The following is a 15,812-nucleotide window of genomic DNA, read 5'->3' as shown; positions in this document are numbered from 1 at the left end:
TTACTTGCTGCCAAAGGTCACGATCTTGTAAAATGAACTTTTTTTTTTTTTGAGATGGAGTCTCACTTTCTCACCCAAGCTGGAGTGCAGTGATGAGATCTTGGCTCACTGGAGCCTCCACCTCCTGAGTGTAAGCATTTCTCCTGCATCAGCCTCCTGTGTGGCTGGGATTACAGGGGTGCACACCACCACACCCAGCTATTTTTTGTATGTTTAGTAGAGATGGGGTTTCACCATGTTGGTCAGGCTGGTCTCGAACGCCTGACCTCAAGTGATCCACCTGCCTCGGCCTCCCAAAATGCTGGGATTATAGGCATGAGCCACCGTGCCTGGCCTATAAAATAAACTTCTAAAGTCAATTTTCTGGCTTTCTTGACCTTTTCCCCAACCATTCCTGAGATGAAATTGACCATGGGCCACAAAGCCTGCTCAGGACTAGGACTGAGTTATGGACCTTGGGGAGGAGCAGAGGAACCCTCCTCACCCTCTGGGCATGACACCCAGCCCAACTGCCCAGCTTGGCAGCTCCAGACTTCTCCAGGGTTCCTGAGCCCCACCTGCCCCACTACTCTCCCAGCTGGTAGAAACTGGGGAGCCCTTTCCCATCCTCCTTTCCTGAATCTCGGAAGAAGGAGCAAGGCCCAGGCCCCTCCACACCTCTTCCTCGGGGGCCTCTCACTGTCTGCCATTGCTGCCCTTGCCCCCAGTCTCCAGCCTCTCCATCCATATGTCCACACGGGCCTGACCCCTCCCCAGCCACCCTCATCACTCCCCAGCCCTTCTCAGCCAAGCCTCCTGAAAGAATGCTCTCCACCCTCAGGCCCCACTCACTCCCCCTCCACCCTCTCACCTCGGGGTGCTCCACCTTGTCACTCTGCTCTTCTCCTTCTTTGAAAAGCTCCTCCTCAGAATCTTCTCTGCCCACTTCCTCTGCCCACTCTCCAGACCCAGGCTTGCCCAAGGAGCTGGCTCAGGCCTCATCTCTTCTCTCTGGATGTTTCTCCTATAGTGTCTAGCTCCCACCAGCTCCCACAGTGCCAACTCCATCACCAAGGACTCCCACATCTGTCTCCAACTACGATGTCTCCCCTGAGCCATTTTTTTTTGAGACAGTCTGCTCTGTCACCCAGGCTGGAATGCAGTGGTGTACATGACCACAGCTCACTGCAGCCTCAGACTCTTGGGTTCAAGCCATCCTCTTGTCTCAGCCTCCTGAGCAGCTGGGACTACAGGTGTAAGCCACCACGCTGGACTAATTTTTAAGTTTTTAAAGAGACAGGGTCTTGCCACATTGCCCAGGCTGCTCTAGAGAACTACTGGGCTCAAGTGATCCTCCCACCTCGGCTTCCCAACTGAGCCTCAGACTCTTGTGTTCAACTATCAGCCGAGCATGTCCCCTGGCTGTCCCTCAGAGATCCCACCCAAACTGCTGTCATTACCTTCTCCCTCATTACATGCTTCTCCCCAGCCCAAGTGCCCTGTACCCCCAGGTGCCAAGGCCAAAAATCTGAGCATCATTTCTGTTGTTGTTTATTTAATTAATTTATTTATTTATTTATTTTAGACGGAGTCTCGCTCTGTCGCCCAGGCTGGAGTGCAGTGGCGCGATCTCGGCTCACTGCAAGCTCCGCCTCCCAGGTTCACGCCATTCTCCTGCCTCAGCCTCCCGAGTAGCTGGGACTACGGGCGCCTGCCACCACGCCCGGCTATTTTTTTGTATTTTCAGTGGAGACGGGGTTTCACCATGTTATCCAGGATGGTCTCGATCTCCTGACCTCGTGATCCGCCCTCCTCGGCCTCCCAAAGTGCTGGGATTACAGGCGTGAGCCACCGCGCCCGGCCTATTTTTGTTTTAAGGGTGAACATCACTTCTGACCCTCCTTCCTTACAGGAAACCCTCTATGCCTTGGTGTACCCCTCTTTTCAGCCAACTCACCTCCTACTCATCACCTTTCTTGGGTGCCCTTGTACAGTAGCCAACCTGCACAACTGTACATGACATCTCTCTTCCTTTCCCCCAAACTTCCAACCTTATCCTGTGGACTCTGCCTGCTCTATTTCTCTCACTTCTGTTCCTTCCCCTGCTTTCCCACAGCCTCACCCTAAGGCAGACCTTGTATTCCCCCAAAACTCAGCCCAGCACCTGGCACACCCCCGTCACTAAGTAAAAGTGTGTTAAATGGCCACATTCTCTCCTGGATGATCATAAAAGTCTCTCGCCCAGTCCCCCAGCCCCAGTTTCTCTCTGTTTTCTCAACATAGCCTATGGAGACTCCCACAATGCTTCTAACACTTTAGGCTGCATCTGGATGACTGGGACAGCCTATCACCATGCAGGTTCTGGGGCCCCATCGAGATTCGGTTGGTGTGGGATAGGGCCCAACATCTGCCTCTCTAGCGAGCTCCCAGAGGACGCTGACGCTGCCTGTCTGTGAGCCACACGTTGGCACGGTTCTGCCCATGGCTGTACCCTGCTCTGGATTTTCCAGTGGCTTCCTGGATAAATTCCATGTTATTCTGCAATTCACATGGCTTCCTGGAGGAGGAGGCATGCTTTAGGCTCAGTAGAATGTGGACCAGTTAGGAAGGAGGGGGTAGAGAGATGGATGTTGAGCCCAGCAAAGCCCTGAGGTCACGTTTGGAGGCACACACTCTAGGTCTAAGAGTCACGGGGGTAAGGAGAGGGCCAGGGACCAGCTCCACGCAGGAGCCACCGGAGTGTGTGCTGTGCCCTCTGCATCCCTCAGTCCATGGCTGTGTGTCGCTGAACCCAGGCCTTTGCCTCCTGTGTGTCTCCGACATCTCTGTCTCTGTGCGTCTCTCTCCTGTCTCTGTATCACTATCCCACCTATCCACCCATCTCTGACATTGTTTGTCCTTCTCTGTCCTCTCCCATGTCCTGTGCCTAGGTCACTTTCTGGGTTCCAGGCTCTGTAAATCTCTAGCTGTTGGTCATTGGGTGGGACCCTTGGGAAGGCCAGCACTGACAGTCCACACCTGCTCCTGTTAACGTCAGGTCTGGGTCTGACCTCCCTGGACAACGCCTGAGCAGCTCCGCGAGGTCTGGGAAGGGACTTGGCGGGGGGTCCAGTGCCCAAGAGCTGAGCTCTCTGTCTACTGTGCAGATGAGGACTGCCCCAAAGCCAAAGAGGAGCTCAGAATCTGGGAGCTGGAGGGTGGAGGGAGGTGGCCAGATCAGGGTAGGGCTGCCTGGGGGCCACCTTCTCACCCAGGTTGAAGGCAGGAGAGGAGGGCTGCCACCTGCCCACCTGGTCTGCCCTACCAGATTTCAGTTCCACCTAACAGTCCCAACATCCCTCACCCCTGCAAGTGAGGCTCCCAGACCACAAGTGGCCTCAGTTTCAGAAGTAGCATCGGAAGGAGGCTTGAAGGAGAGATCAGAGTTCAACAGGCCCACGGGGGCAGGTGATGGTGGGACGGTCCAAGCTGAAATCAGAGCAAATGACTGGATGAGGAAGGCTTCCAGGGTAGGGGGGCAACCAAGGAGCAGTGAACCTGGGGCTCTGGAACTCGGGAGAGAGACATGGGCTAGAGGTAAAAATACAGGTTCGTGGCTGGGCGCAGTGGCTCATGCCTGTAATCCCAGCACTTTGGGAGGCTGAGGCAGGCAGATCATGAGGTCAGGAGATCGAGACCATCCTGGCTAACATGGTGAAACCCCATCTCTACTAAAAATACAAAAAATTAGCTGGGCATGGTGGAGGGTGCCTGTAGTCCCAGCTACTCAGGAGGCTGAGGAAGGAGAATGGCGGGAACCTGGGAGGCGGAGCTTGCAGTGAGCCAAGATCACGCCACTGCACTCTAACCTGGGCGACAGAGTGAGACTCCATCTCAAAAAAAAAAAAAAAAAAAAAAAATACAGGTTCGTTGGCGGGGTTGCTGCAGCCTGGAGGAGGCCCATGGATTCCCCCTTGGGGAGGGAACACACCTACATTTAGGGAGTGAGTGGAGCCCACCACAGCCCTGGGCTCCTCCCCCAACACCCTAGGATCCAGACAACCCAGACGTCTCACTGCCTCCCTGTCCCTGCCTTTTCCTGCATGATCCTCTCTGCTGGGTTGCCCTTTCTACCTTTCTCCTCCATGGAAACATATTAGTTCTCATTTAAGACCCAGCTCAAAAGCCTCCTCCTCCAAGCAGCCTTCCCTGCCTCCCTCAGGCAGAACAGCTCCTTCTGGGCACCCACCTGCATGAAAGCACCTCTTCCCCACCCACACCTCCCTCCTGCCTGAGGCGGGCACAGGGCATGTGCTCAATGAAGCCTGTAGCCTGGGGGCTCCAGGTCCAGGCCTCTGAAAAACCCACCTCCCTTGTCCAGCCAAGCCCTCAGGTGGCTTATCACAGGGCCACTTTCTCTTTGTTGCTCTTCCTGAGTCCTTCTTGGTTCTGGGCTGGAGGGGGCTTGGACCGAACCTCCCTCCTGCAGGTGACCAAGCCCCTGGCCTCTGCCCATCTCTGAGTCTAGGTTCTCCGCTGCTCCCCTAGGGAGGAGCATCTCAGAATAACAAAGTGCCCAGGAAGGTAAGAACAGCCGGGCAGGGGCAGATGGACTAGAAGAGGCCCGGCAGTGGGCAGACCTGAGGGCAGCCATGTACCCTCAGGCAGGTAGCCAGGCAGCTGGCCCTTCCCCACCCAGGGGCTCCGGCCTCAGCTGGGGCCGTCGCTTGCCTCCCAGCAGAGGCCTTGAGCTTCTGATGGGAACTGGACATCCGAGGGCCCCTACAGACCCAGCCACCCCCAGGCCTCAGGCAGGGGCAGGCGGGGCCTCCTCAGCCTCCAATCCCTCACCTTCTGGTTCGCATTTGCAGCCTTTTCCGGAGCGCCACCCGCCACCCGCTGCCTCCCCACGCCTGCCAAGATTCCTGGGCCTCTGCGGCTACCCTGCGTGGTGGCGGCGGCAGCGGCAGCAGGAGGGGCTGGGCTGGGCAGGGAGGGGGCCTGGCGGGAGCACAGCCAGGCCACTGCACCCAGGCTGGGCCAAGCAAACACGGCCCCGCCAAGGAGCCGGGCAAAATAGTTCACAAATGAGAAAAAGCTGCTTCCGAGTTGGGCCAGGGTTTTAAAGCCCGGGCTGCAGGGAGCTGAGGTCACCTACAAAAGGGGAGGCTCACAGGACTCTCTGGGCCTGGGAGGGGCTTCCGGTGCAGCAGGAGGGAGTGAGGTTAGACAGCAATGAACACAGGCCTCATCTGGCCTGAGATATCAGAAAACCCCATCCCCAAACCTAGCTTACCTTTCAGGTCGGAGGGGCCTGGGAAGGTCCCAGCAGAGGCAGGGCCTGAGGATGAACAAGAGAAACAGTGAGGCTATGGGGCAGTGGCTCAAGCTTGTAATCCCAGCACTTTGGGAGACCAAGGTGGGAAGACTGCTTGAGCCCAGGAGTTTGAGACTAGCCTGGGCAACATAGGGAGACACTGTCTCTACTAAAAATTTTAAAAAATTAGCTGGGCATGATGGTGCACGCCTATAGTCCCAGCTACTTAGGAGACTGAGGGGGGTGGTATTGCTTGAGCCCAGGAGTTCAAGACTGCAGTAAGCTATGATTGCACCACTGCACCCCTGAGACAGGGCAAGACTCTGTCTCAAAAAAAAAAAAAAAAGGAGGAACAGTGAGACGACGACATCAGGAGCCTGGGAAGCCTCCTGCCCTAACCCACAGCCACACCAGTGCCTGCCCCGGGCTTCTTACCAGAACCCCCTGCTGGAAACCCGGCCCCAATCTCAGTCTCTCTTCTCAGTTCCCTCCTCCCCTGAGGGAAGCAGGGTGTGTGCCCCATACTCCACGACTCCATTCATTCAGTGCACACTTAGCAATACCCACGGGGTGCCTGGCACTGGATTCAAGGAGTTCCTCCTGTCCTAGGGCCCAGGCTGAGGACACCCCTTCTGTGTCCTGGGTTCCCATGCTGGAGAAATCCCTCCCATATGTCAGCTCTGGTTTGGGGTGGCCCCTACTTTGGGTTAGGATCCCTGCTGGGGAAGCTTCTACTATGTGGAGGACCCAAGCCTGGGCCATGGACCACAGAAATGGTTCAACCCCATACCCTGCCCTGCCTTGCCCTGAAGGGCTGGGGGCATCAGACAAGCGGTCATCACACAATTGGCAAAGATCTCTGGGCTGTGGGAGCATGAAGCAGGGAATACTGCCGCCTTAAGCTTCCCCTGAAGGCTTCATGGAGAAAGGGACACTGGAGCTGGGTCCTGAAGGATGAGTCGGAGTCTGAAAGGCAGATGAGGTGATAGAAGGAATTTCAGGTAGTAATATACAGGGAAGGTCCAGAAGTGCTGTGGGATGGGGAGGCTGGGGCAACATGGTGAGGAAATCTGAATGCCATGCTTGCATTTCTCTGGAGAGCAATGGGGAGCCATGGAGGGTTATTTAGTGGGGGAAGTGATGTGGTCAGAGCCCTGGATGGCTAGGTCCCCGTTTGTGCCTCAATCAGGCGTGGTGCCAGGATCTAACAAAAGTCGTAGTCCAGGTCACATAGCTGTATGCAGAGGATCCGGGGCTAAAGTCCAGACTCAGACATGACTCCGGGGTAGGTGGGGAGGGGACGCCCAGCCAGCCCACCTGGCAGGGAGGCCTGCAGGCCGCGTCACTCTCTCCCCCAGCTGCTTGCTTGCCTCTGCCTGCTCCCACGGAAACTCTGACATCCAGTCCTGTCTGTAGCTGCACAAGCAGCCAGATGCCGGAGCCAGCAGCTCCTAGGCCTTCTCTCCAACTCAGCTGAGCCCTGCCTCCATCCCACCACTCTGAACACTATGACCCCAGAGCTGGGTCATGGGGCCACAGCCTGGATGATGGAGCCCAGGTAGGAGGACCCTCCAGCTCAGCTTAGCCCCAGCTTCTCTGGCCCCAGCCCCCTCCCTGCACCATGAGACTCTGGGAGAAGAAATGACTTAAGCTGGCTCTGGGCTTTGAAGGATGAACATGGATTTAACTGGTTGGTAGTGGAGAGAGGTGATCAGTCCTGGGCCAAGGGAACAGCATGTGTGAGAGTGTAAAAGCCCTGAATATATTCAGGGGATGGAGAGAATCCAAATAAAACAGACAAACACATGAACTAACTAATCATAGCTAATATTCATTGTGTACCTACTGTGTGCCGGGTACCGTTCTGGGTGTTCTCATGAATTATCTCATTTAATCCTCACAACAACCCAGTGACAAAAGTATTTCATCTTCCCTTTTTAGAGATGAGAAAACTAAGGGACAGAGAGGATAAGTAACTGGCCCAACGTCACACAGCTCATGAAAAGTAGAGCCTGGAGCTGGGCACAGTGGCTCACACCTGTAATCCCAGCACTTTGGGAGGCCAAGGCAGGAGAATCACTTGAGTTCAGGAGTTTGAGTCCAGCCTGGGCAACATAGTGATACCCCCATCTCTTAAAAAAAAAAAAAAAAAGTAGAACCTGAATTTGAACCCTGGCTGCAGGCTCCAAAGCCTAGGCTTTTCACCATACAGATGATTTGAGGAGAGGAGACCTGGCTGGGGCCAGACTGAGAAATGCCTTGAATATCAGGATCAGAGATGCGGATCCTACCTAAAGCTGCTTCCCCATTCCCTTCCCCTATGTTAACCGTTAAGAACAACGGTGTCTGCATCCCAAGTTCATTGTATGCACTGGACATAGCACTAGGCACACTCCCGGCACTATTGACTCCTGTAACCCTGGAAGGTTGGAACTGCTGTCCCATTTTACTGAGGAGGAGCACTGGGTCCCAGAGAGGTCACATCCATTCTCTAAGGAAACCAGGCTAGGAAGTGAAGGAGGTGGGATCTGAACCCAGCTCTGCCTGGCCCCCAAGTGGCTAAAGCCCTGTATACCTGGGCTCCCTGAAGACCTCAGCCACGGGCCCTGCCCCCTACTCCTGCTCTACCCCACCTGTGCTGCCTCAACCTAGACGGCACCAGGGACAGGCAAGGCTGGGAGAAGAGTGGGCAGCTACTATCAGGTGCCTCAGGAGTCCACTCCAGTGGGCCAAGGCCCCCTCGGTCTTACAAATAGGAAGCTGGGGTGAGTGGGTAAGCCAGGGCGGTGCCTGAGCCGACTTCAATGGGACTCTGTTCTTAACCTCCACCTCCAGCTGCCTTCCCTAATCCCCTCCTGGAGCCCCTCCCCTGGCGACGTCTCCCCTTTGCACAGAGCCTGCCGCTGTTGGCTAAATCCCAGACCAGATGTGGGTGGGACAGTCTGCACCCCCCGCCCCCCACCCCCAACCAGCTTCTGAGAGCTGCAGGGTTCCAGGGAGGCTGGCCAGGGCCTCAGGCCCGCTTCCCCATTCCAACTTTCCAGACTGAGGTGCTGATGGCCATGAGGTGAACAATTGGCTCCTGCCAGAGATGGGGCTCATGGGAAAATTTCCCATTTCTGAGCTCCTACTACGGGCAGGCTCTGGACTAAGAGTCTTGCTTTAAAAATCATGTCAGATTAAGAGGAGCTCTCTGGAGCCCAGCTGCATGCATCCTTATATCAGCCCTAGCTCTTACTAGCATGAGACCTCCACCTGGGCCTCAGCTTCTTCATCAATGAAATGGGAACTCCAGGCATTATTTACTCCCGTAACCCTGGAAGGCTGGAACTGCTGTCCCATTTTACTGAGGAAGAGTGCTAGGTCCCAGAGAGGTCACATCCATTCTCCAAGGTAACCAGGCTAGGAAGTGAAAGGGGTGGAATCTGAACCCAGCTCTGCCCAGCCCATATAAAGCTGCCCAGCTCAGCTTCACAGAGCATTTGTGAGGATTAAACAAGTTAATTTTGTGTAACGGACTCAGAGCAGTGCTTGGCATATAGGAATCCTAAATAAATATGCCCTATTATAAATATAATCACTGGCCTGGCACAGTGGTTCATGCCTATAATCCCAGCACTTTGGGAGCCCGACGCAGGCAGATCACCTGAGGTCTGGAGTTCAAGACCAGCCTGACCAACATGGAGAAACCCTGTCTCTACTAAAAATACAAAAATTAGCCGGGCATGGTGGCGGGTGCCTGTAATCCCAGCTACTTGGGAGGCTGAGGCAGGAGAATTGCTTGAACTGGGGAGGTGGAGGTTGCAATGAACCAAGATCGCGCCATTGCACTACAGCCTGGATAACAAGAGCGAAACTCCATCTCAAAAAAAATATATATATATATAAATAAATAAATAAATAAATAAATAAAATCACCATGACACCTCTCAACAGCCCTGTGAGGTTAGTATTATAAACTCAATTTTACAGATCAGAAACCGAGGCTCAGAGAGACGTCATTTGCCCAAGTTCCCCCAGCCAGGGAAGGACGGTCCCAGAGCTTGGCCCCAAGCTAAGCAAGTCCAAAGATGAGGACAGCCTTCTGGCTCCCCCAAGCTGAGGCACGGTGTGTACTGGGGTGAAGGTCAGTCCCCCGCACCCCCTCAGTCCCTCCTGCCTGACCCCCAGGGGTTCCAACCCCAATCCAGCCCCTGCTGCCGCTGCAGGAGGGGGCTCTGCATTCCTGGCTAAGCAGCCGGATTTGCTGTGCTCCAGGAACTATGAAAAGAATGCTTGCCATGAGCAGAGCCGTGGTCGCCTGTCAGGGAGCACGGCCTGGAGTGCCCACGCAGCGCTTGGTGGCAGCCAGCACAGTGGGAAGGAAGGAGGCTAGCCAGAAAGGAGAACTTCCGGGTGGTGGGGGCTGTGGACACTGGACGGGTGTGGAGACCAAAGAGTTGGCCACCTGGGATCTTCCAGGAGAGAACTGACCCCTCTACCCCGCAATCTAGGTTTCTCCTCACCACAGGCTGTAAGGAGAGGCAGGCTGGCACTGCTGGCCCAGCTCATGGATGGGGTTACAGAGACTCGGAGGAAAACTCTCCTGAGGTCACACAGCAGCCAGTGGCAGAATTGAGACCAGAGGCCAGGACCCCCAGCTCAGGCCCCGCCTCTTCACAGAGGCTTCCCTCCCTTGCAGGACCCACCAGGGACCACCAAGCGTTCCTAGATAACAGAAAATACCATCCCAGCCCTCACGGTTCTGGGCTGTCTCTGGGTCTGACCTTCTCATGCCTGCTATTCCTCTTTCCCCCTCCACAAAAAACCCCTTGTGCTATGAAAATGCCCCACACACTGTAGACGTATGACAATTGAGATTCCATTCCTTTTGGGAGGCTCAGGCAGGCGGATCGCTTGAGGTCAGGAGTTCAAGATCAGCCTGACCAACATGGCAAAACCCCATCTCTACTAAAAATACAAAAATTAGCAGAAGTGATGGTACACATCTGTAATCCCAGCTACTAGGGAGGCTGAAACAGGAGAATTGCTCAAACCCGGGAGGTGGAGGTTGCAGTGAGCCAAGATTGCACCACTGCACACCAGCCTGGGTGACAGAGAGAGACTCCATCTCAAAAAAATAAATAAAAAGAGGCCGGGCACAATGGCTCACGCCTGTAACCCCAGCACTTTGGGAGGCCGAGGCGGGCAGATCACAAGGTCAGGAGTTCGAGAACAGCCTGACCAACGTGGTGAAACCCCATCTCTACTAAAAATATAAAAATTAGCCAGGCTTGGCGGCGTGTGCCTGTAATCCCAGCTACTCAAGAGGCTGAGGCAAGAGAATCACTTGAACCCGGGAGGCAGAGGATGCAGTGAGCCGAGATCATGCCATTGCACCCCAGCCTGGGCGACAGAGCGAGACTCCGTCTCAAAAAAAAAAAAAAAAAAATAGAGAGAGAGAGAGGAAGGAAGGAAGGAAGAAAGGCCAGGCATGGTGGCTAACACCTATAATCCCAGCACTTTGGAAGGCCAAGGTGGGTGGCTCACTTGAAGTCAGGAGTTCAAGACCAGCCTGGCCAACATGGTGAAACCTTGTCTCTACTAAAAATACAAAAATTAGCCGGGCCTGGTGGTGCACACCTGTAATCCCAGCTACTCAGGAGGGTGAGGCAGGAGAATCGCTTGACTCCAGGAGGTGGAGGTTGCAGTGAGCCAAGATTGTGCCACTGCACTCCAGCCTGGGCGACAGAGTGAGACTCCATCTTAAAAAAAAAAAAAAAAAAAAGACCAGGCATGGCACAGTGGCTCACCCCTGTAATCCTAGCACTTTGGGAGGCCAAGGCGGGTAGATCATGAGGTCAGGAGTTTGAGACCAGCCTGGCCGATATGGTGAAACCCCATCTCTACTAAAAATACAAAAATTAGCTGGGCATGGTGGTGCTCACCTGTAGTCCCAGCTACTCAGGAGTCTGAAGCAGAAGAATGGCTTGAACCTGGGAGGCGGAGGTTGCAGTGAGCCGAGACCATGCCACTACACTCCAGCCTGGGTGACAGAGCCAGACTCTGTCTCAAAAAAAAAAAAAAAAAAAAAAAAAGTTGCTGTTCTAATTCCTTCTTATTGGCCAGGCACAGTGGCTCACCATTGTAATCACAGCACTTTGGGAGGCCAAGGGGGGCGGATCACCTGAGGTCAGGTGTGCAAGACCAGCCTGGCCCCATCTCTACTAAAAATACAAAAAATTAGCCGGGCATGGTGGTGGACACCTATAATCCCAGATACTTGGGAGGCTGAGGTAGGAGAATCATTCCAACCTGGGAGGTGGAGGTTGCAGTGAGCCAAGATCGTGCCACTGCACTCCAGCCTGGGTGACAAGAGCCAGACTCTGTCTCAAAAAAAATTAAAAAAAAAAAAAAAAGAAATCACAAAACCTCAAATAGCAAGGTTCCCTCTGCTCCATGTCCTTTGAGGGAGGGCAGCCTTTGTGAGGAAGGGCACCTGGGCCTGGGATCCTGGCCTCTGTTTCGATTCTGCCTCTGGCTGCTGTGTGACCTCAGGTGAGTTCCCCTCTGAGTCTCCATAACCCCATCCATGAGCTGGGCCAGCAGTGCCACCTGGCTCTCCCCATGAGGCACTAGCCCTCCGCCACCCCCACATGTGACCTCTTCTTCCCCTTCAAAAGCCAGGAATCCCAGCCCATTCAGGCTGCATGGGGATAGTCAGCCTCCAATTCAGAACTTTCCAAGAATCTGAATGGAAGCACGGCCAGGTCCTCCCCAGTCCACTCCCAGGGTCCAACCAGAGAGGCAGAATGGACACTGATCAAAGATCTAGGTGCTGTGCCCCCATCGCGTGTGTGACCTGGGACTACTCCTCACCTCTCTGCAGACAAAACAACTCTGGAGACCAGTACAGCATTCCCATTTTAGAGATGGGGAAACTGAGGCACAGAGCTGGGAAGTCCTAGATCTGTCTGACTCCCAATGCCAGCTCATCTCCACACAGCACATGCTGCCTCACTCAAGATCTGCTGTCCACACTCCACCCACTCTGGAAATGCCCTCAGAACAAAGTGGGCCTGGAATTCTCTTTCTGGGAGCCAGACTTCCATGACTGGTACTTGGGCACATGTGTGTCCACATATGGCCTCACAAACCCACCCAGGCTTCAAGGCTACACTCAGCCCCCAGCTCCCAGTCATCTCAACTTATCAGACCCCAGGGCCAAACCCACATCTCCCCTGCACCTGCCTTCTCTGGGGACAGGCCACAGCCATCCAGTGCAAGGCTTCTGGCCCCACCGCCAACCGGCTTACTCCTTTCCATCTACTTCTTCCTCTCATCCCCATGGCAACCGCCCACTTCATCCCCCGTCACCTTTCTCCTTAAACTCTGCCCAGCCTCCTCTGTGATCTCCCTTGCCTCGAAGATCCCCCCTTCATCCTTGTTCCCCAGAGCAGCCAGAGTGATTCCCAGATCATATCATTTGCAGCTCACACCCTTTCTCTGGACAGGGCCCTTAGAAATCTGACCTCAAAGTCATGAGTGCCTCCCACTCCCCACTGTGATCCAACAGTGCCCATTACTCCCATTACTCACTGTCCCTGAGAGAACCCTGAAGCTTCCCCCTCCACACCTCTGCACGAGCTGTGCCTTCAGCCGGGAACACCCTCCCATTCACCCTTTCCACCCCCTGCACCTGTCAAAATTATCATCTTCGAAAGCCCTGGCCAGATCACCTCTTAGGTGCCACCTTCCCTGATCTGCACTTTGGCTTGCATGGTGCCCCTCCTCGGGTACCTAGTAGGGCACCGTGAGACCACAGCCACACCCCAGAGGAGAGGCCGCTGTGTCTCTCTCGTTCCTCCGACCCGACACTGTAATTTCCTCCTGCCACGGATGGGACCAGAGCATCTGAGACCCCACTTCCCTGTAAGAGGTGCCCCATCCCTGCCACTGAGAGTTCTGGAGCGGGCTGGGGGGCCAGCAGGGCAAGGAAGCTGGGGCCGTGCGTCCTTTGTTCCGGCTCAGGCAGGAGCAGAGAAGGTAGTGGAGTACCGGGGCTCAGGCTGACAGCCCTGCTTAGTATCTTTCTCCTCCCTCTTGCTAACAGACACATTCACTTCCATATTTTCTTTCCCCTTCCTCTGAGCCAAAGAGCGGAAATTCTCATTTTCACTGTGGTAGACGAAGTGAAACCAGAGAAAGAGACCCTGGTGAGTGTGTCTGGGTGTGAGCGTATGTGTGTGTGTGCCGTCCTGTCTGAGTATGTCTGGCTGGGCCACGTGGGGCCTGCCATGTGTCTGTAGGAGTTTGGGTGTGTGTGCATGTGTCCGCCTGTGTCGTGTGGTGGTGTATGTTTCATTAGAGGAGTGTGTCCGCATGAATCTAATGAATGTTTGGGTCGGTGTGTGACTGTGCATGGCTCTCAGAAGGGTGCAAGGCTGTGTGTGGCTGGGTGAGCATGTCTGTGGTTTCTCCTCATTATCATCTACGGTCATTGTGTGTCCAAGGGTTTGTAGGTGGGTTCCCAGGTCCAGTGGGAAGCCAGTGATGGCACCTGTGCCCTGATGGAGACCACCAACCATGGTGTCTCTCCAGAGATCACCAACTCCTGCCCTGTGGCCCCATCTGCTTGGGGCAGTAAGGATCAGTCGATCTTAGCTCAGTCCCCAGAGAGGAACCCCAGGCTGTCTGACCCTCCAGCCATCCAGCTCCACGGCCCCCAGATTTTTCAAATGCCCAGTACAGCTGCTGGGAGGCTGTCCTTGCCAAGGGGACTCTGCTCAGAGGAGTGGATGGGCCCCTGCTGCCAGCCTGAGCAAGAGGTACTGATAGCAGACAGGAGAGATGATTTCTGGTTGCTCCGGCATCCCTAAGGAGGTCAGCCGCACGTCTGTGTCAGGAACCCAGCATGGTCTCACACAGGCACACACACGTGTGTGCACACATACAACCAGCAAAGTTTTCCCCATGGCAATAGCGTTCCTGGGCCCTCTGGCTGAATAGCATTTCTCTACCTGGAGGATTTCCGGGGCTAGGGTGGCTCCAGACCCAGGGCAGAGACACTGGGAGGTTGTTCTGGGGCCCTGGGACCCCAGTCCCTCTTGGCCAGGCAGCGGCCCTCACCCCCTGCAAGTCTCAGTCTGGAGCTGGGGGGATGCTGAGCCCCTGACAGGAATATTCCTGGGAACTTGTCTCCAGTTTGGGGCGAGGGGACTGACAGGGCACCTAGAATAGGAGGAACCTGGGGGCTAAGGCAGAAAAACCTTATAACTGGGAGGTCTCCAGCAAATCAGCAATGGCAGAGAGATGGGGGCAGGAGTGAGAGCGGGGAGATGCTAAGGCCCCTCACTCCCTCCTCTCTCCTCCACTACCCTGTGAAGGCGGCTTTTTTATCCCCACTTTACAGGTGGGACGGGAGATCGGGAGGTGGTGACGCGCCCAGAGCCACATCGTCGGGGGTTGCACCCGGCACTGTCTGATGCTGGAGCCCTCGCTTCTGGGAAAGGAAGGGAGGAGGGGGCTTTACTGGGATCCTGCCGGGGAGGGAACGGGGCGCAGGGAACGGGATGGGCTCCCCCATTCTAAGGCGACCCCCTGGCCCGAGTCCCCCACCGCGTCCCCATCCCGGAGTCCGAGGCGCCGGCCCTGCTATCCCGCATGGTGTTGGGGGAAGCCCAGCCCAGGTCTTGCCCTCGGAGCCCCCCAGCCCGAGCCCCGGTGCCCGCCTCCTCGCCTTTACCTGCGGGCGCGGCCGCCGGGCGCCGCTCCCGGCCCTCGAGGGCGGCCCGGGCGGCGAGGGCTCCGGGCAGGGGCGTCCGCGGCTGGGCTGGCGGCGTCGGGGTCCGGGGTCCGCGCCGGCGGGGTTCCGCGTCGCTCTGCCGGCCGCCCCTCGCGGCTGCCGGAGTGGGCGGGCGGCAGGAGGGGCGCGTCAGGGCGGGGCCTCCGCCCTCCTCTTTCCACAGCCACGGCCAAGGCCCGCGCCCCGCCCGGCCCAGCGCGCCCAGCGCGGCCTCGGACGGCTGCCTCCCTCCCCGACACCCACGCCGAGCCCCCGCCACACACGCGCTCCCGGGCGGCCCGCCCCCATCCCTCCCCGTCCACCTGACCCGCGGCTCGGCCGCCGGGGAGTCCGCGCAGCCCCTGCCCTCGAGGGGCCACCTGCCTGTGGGGACGGACGCGGCTGCTGAGAAGGACGGCCAGGCGTGGTCCTGCAGGGAAGGGGCAGCTCGGGCTGGTGGCCCCCAGTGAGGAGTCCCCAGAAGGCTGCCTGCGGACGTGACCTCGGTAGGCTGAGCCCGGAGGACTCACAGGGGCCAGTCGTGGCCCGCACATTCAGGCTTTAGGGCATTGAGCCGGGGTCACAGAGGCAGGCGGGAGCAGGCCAGACCTCGTCCCCGGGAAATGGGGAGTCACGGAAGGCTCTGGAGCAGGGCAGTCACGTGGTCAGATTTGTGCTTTGGAAAGAGCCTCCCGAAGCTGTGTGGAGGAAGACAGAGGCAGGCCACCGAGGAGGCTGCGGGAATACCCTGGCATGGTCCCATGAGGTGCACAG

General features: G+C 56.3%; 1 protein-coding gene across 1 annotated transcript in view; it reads right to left on the bottom strand.

Annotated features, from left to right (window-relative positions):
* COL8A2 (collagen type VIII alpha 2 chain) overlaps positions 1-15,285 on the bottom strand; it is a 30,951-nt gene extending 15,666 nt beyond the window's left edge. The window contains exons 1-2 of the mRNA XM_004025453.5: positions 15,000-15,285; positions 5,255-5,299 (exon numbers count right to left, since the gene is read on the bottom strand). The gene's annotated coding sequence lies outside the window, so the exon portion shown is untranslated. The remainder of the gene's footprint in view (positions 1-5,254; positions 5,300-14,999) is intronic.
* Between the last annotated feature and the right edge of the window lie 527 nt (positions 15,286-15,812).

This window comes from Gorilla gorilla, chromosome 1, assembly GCF_029281585.2.
Source record: "Gorilla gorilla gorilla isolate KB3781 chromosome 1, NHGRI_mGorGor1-v2.1_pri, whole genome shotgun sequence".
Classification (NCBI taxonomy): Eukaryota; Metazoa; Chordata; class Mammalia; order Primates; family Hominidae; genus Gorilla; species Gorilla gorilla.
The sequence above is the reverse complement of the archived record's forward strand: the minus strand, read 5'-3'. Positions and strand labels throughout refer to the sequence as shown.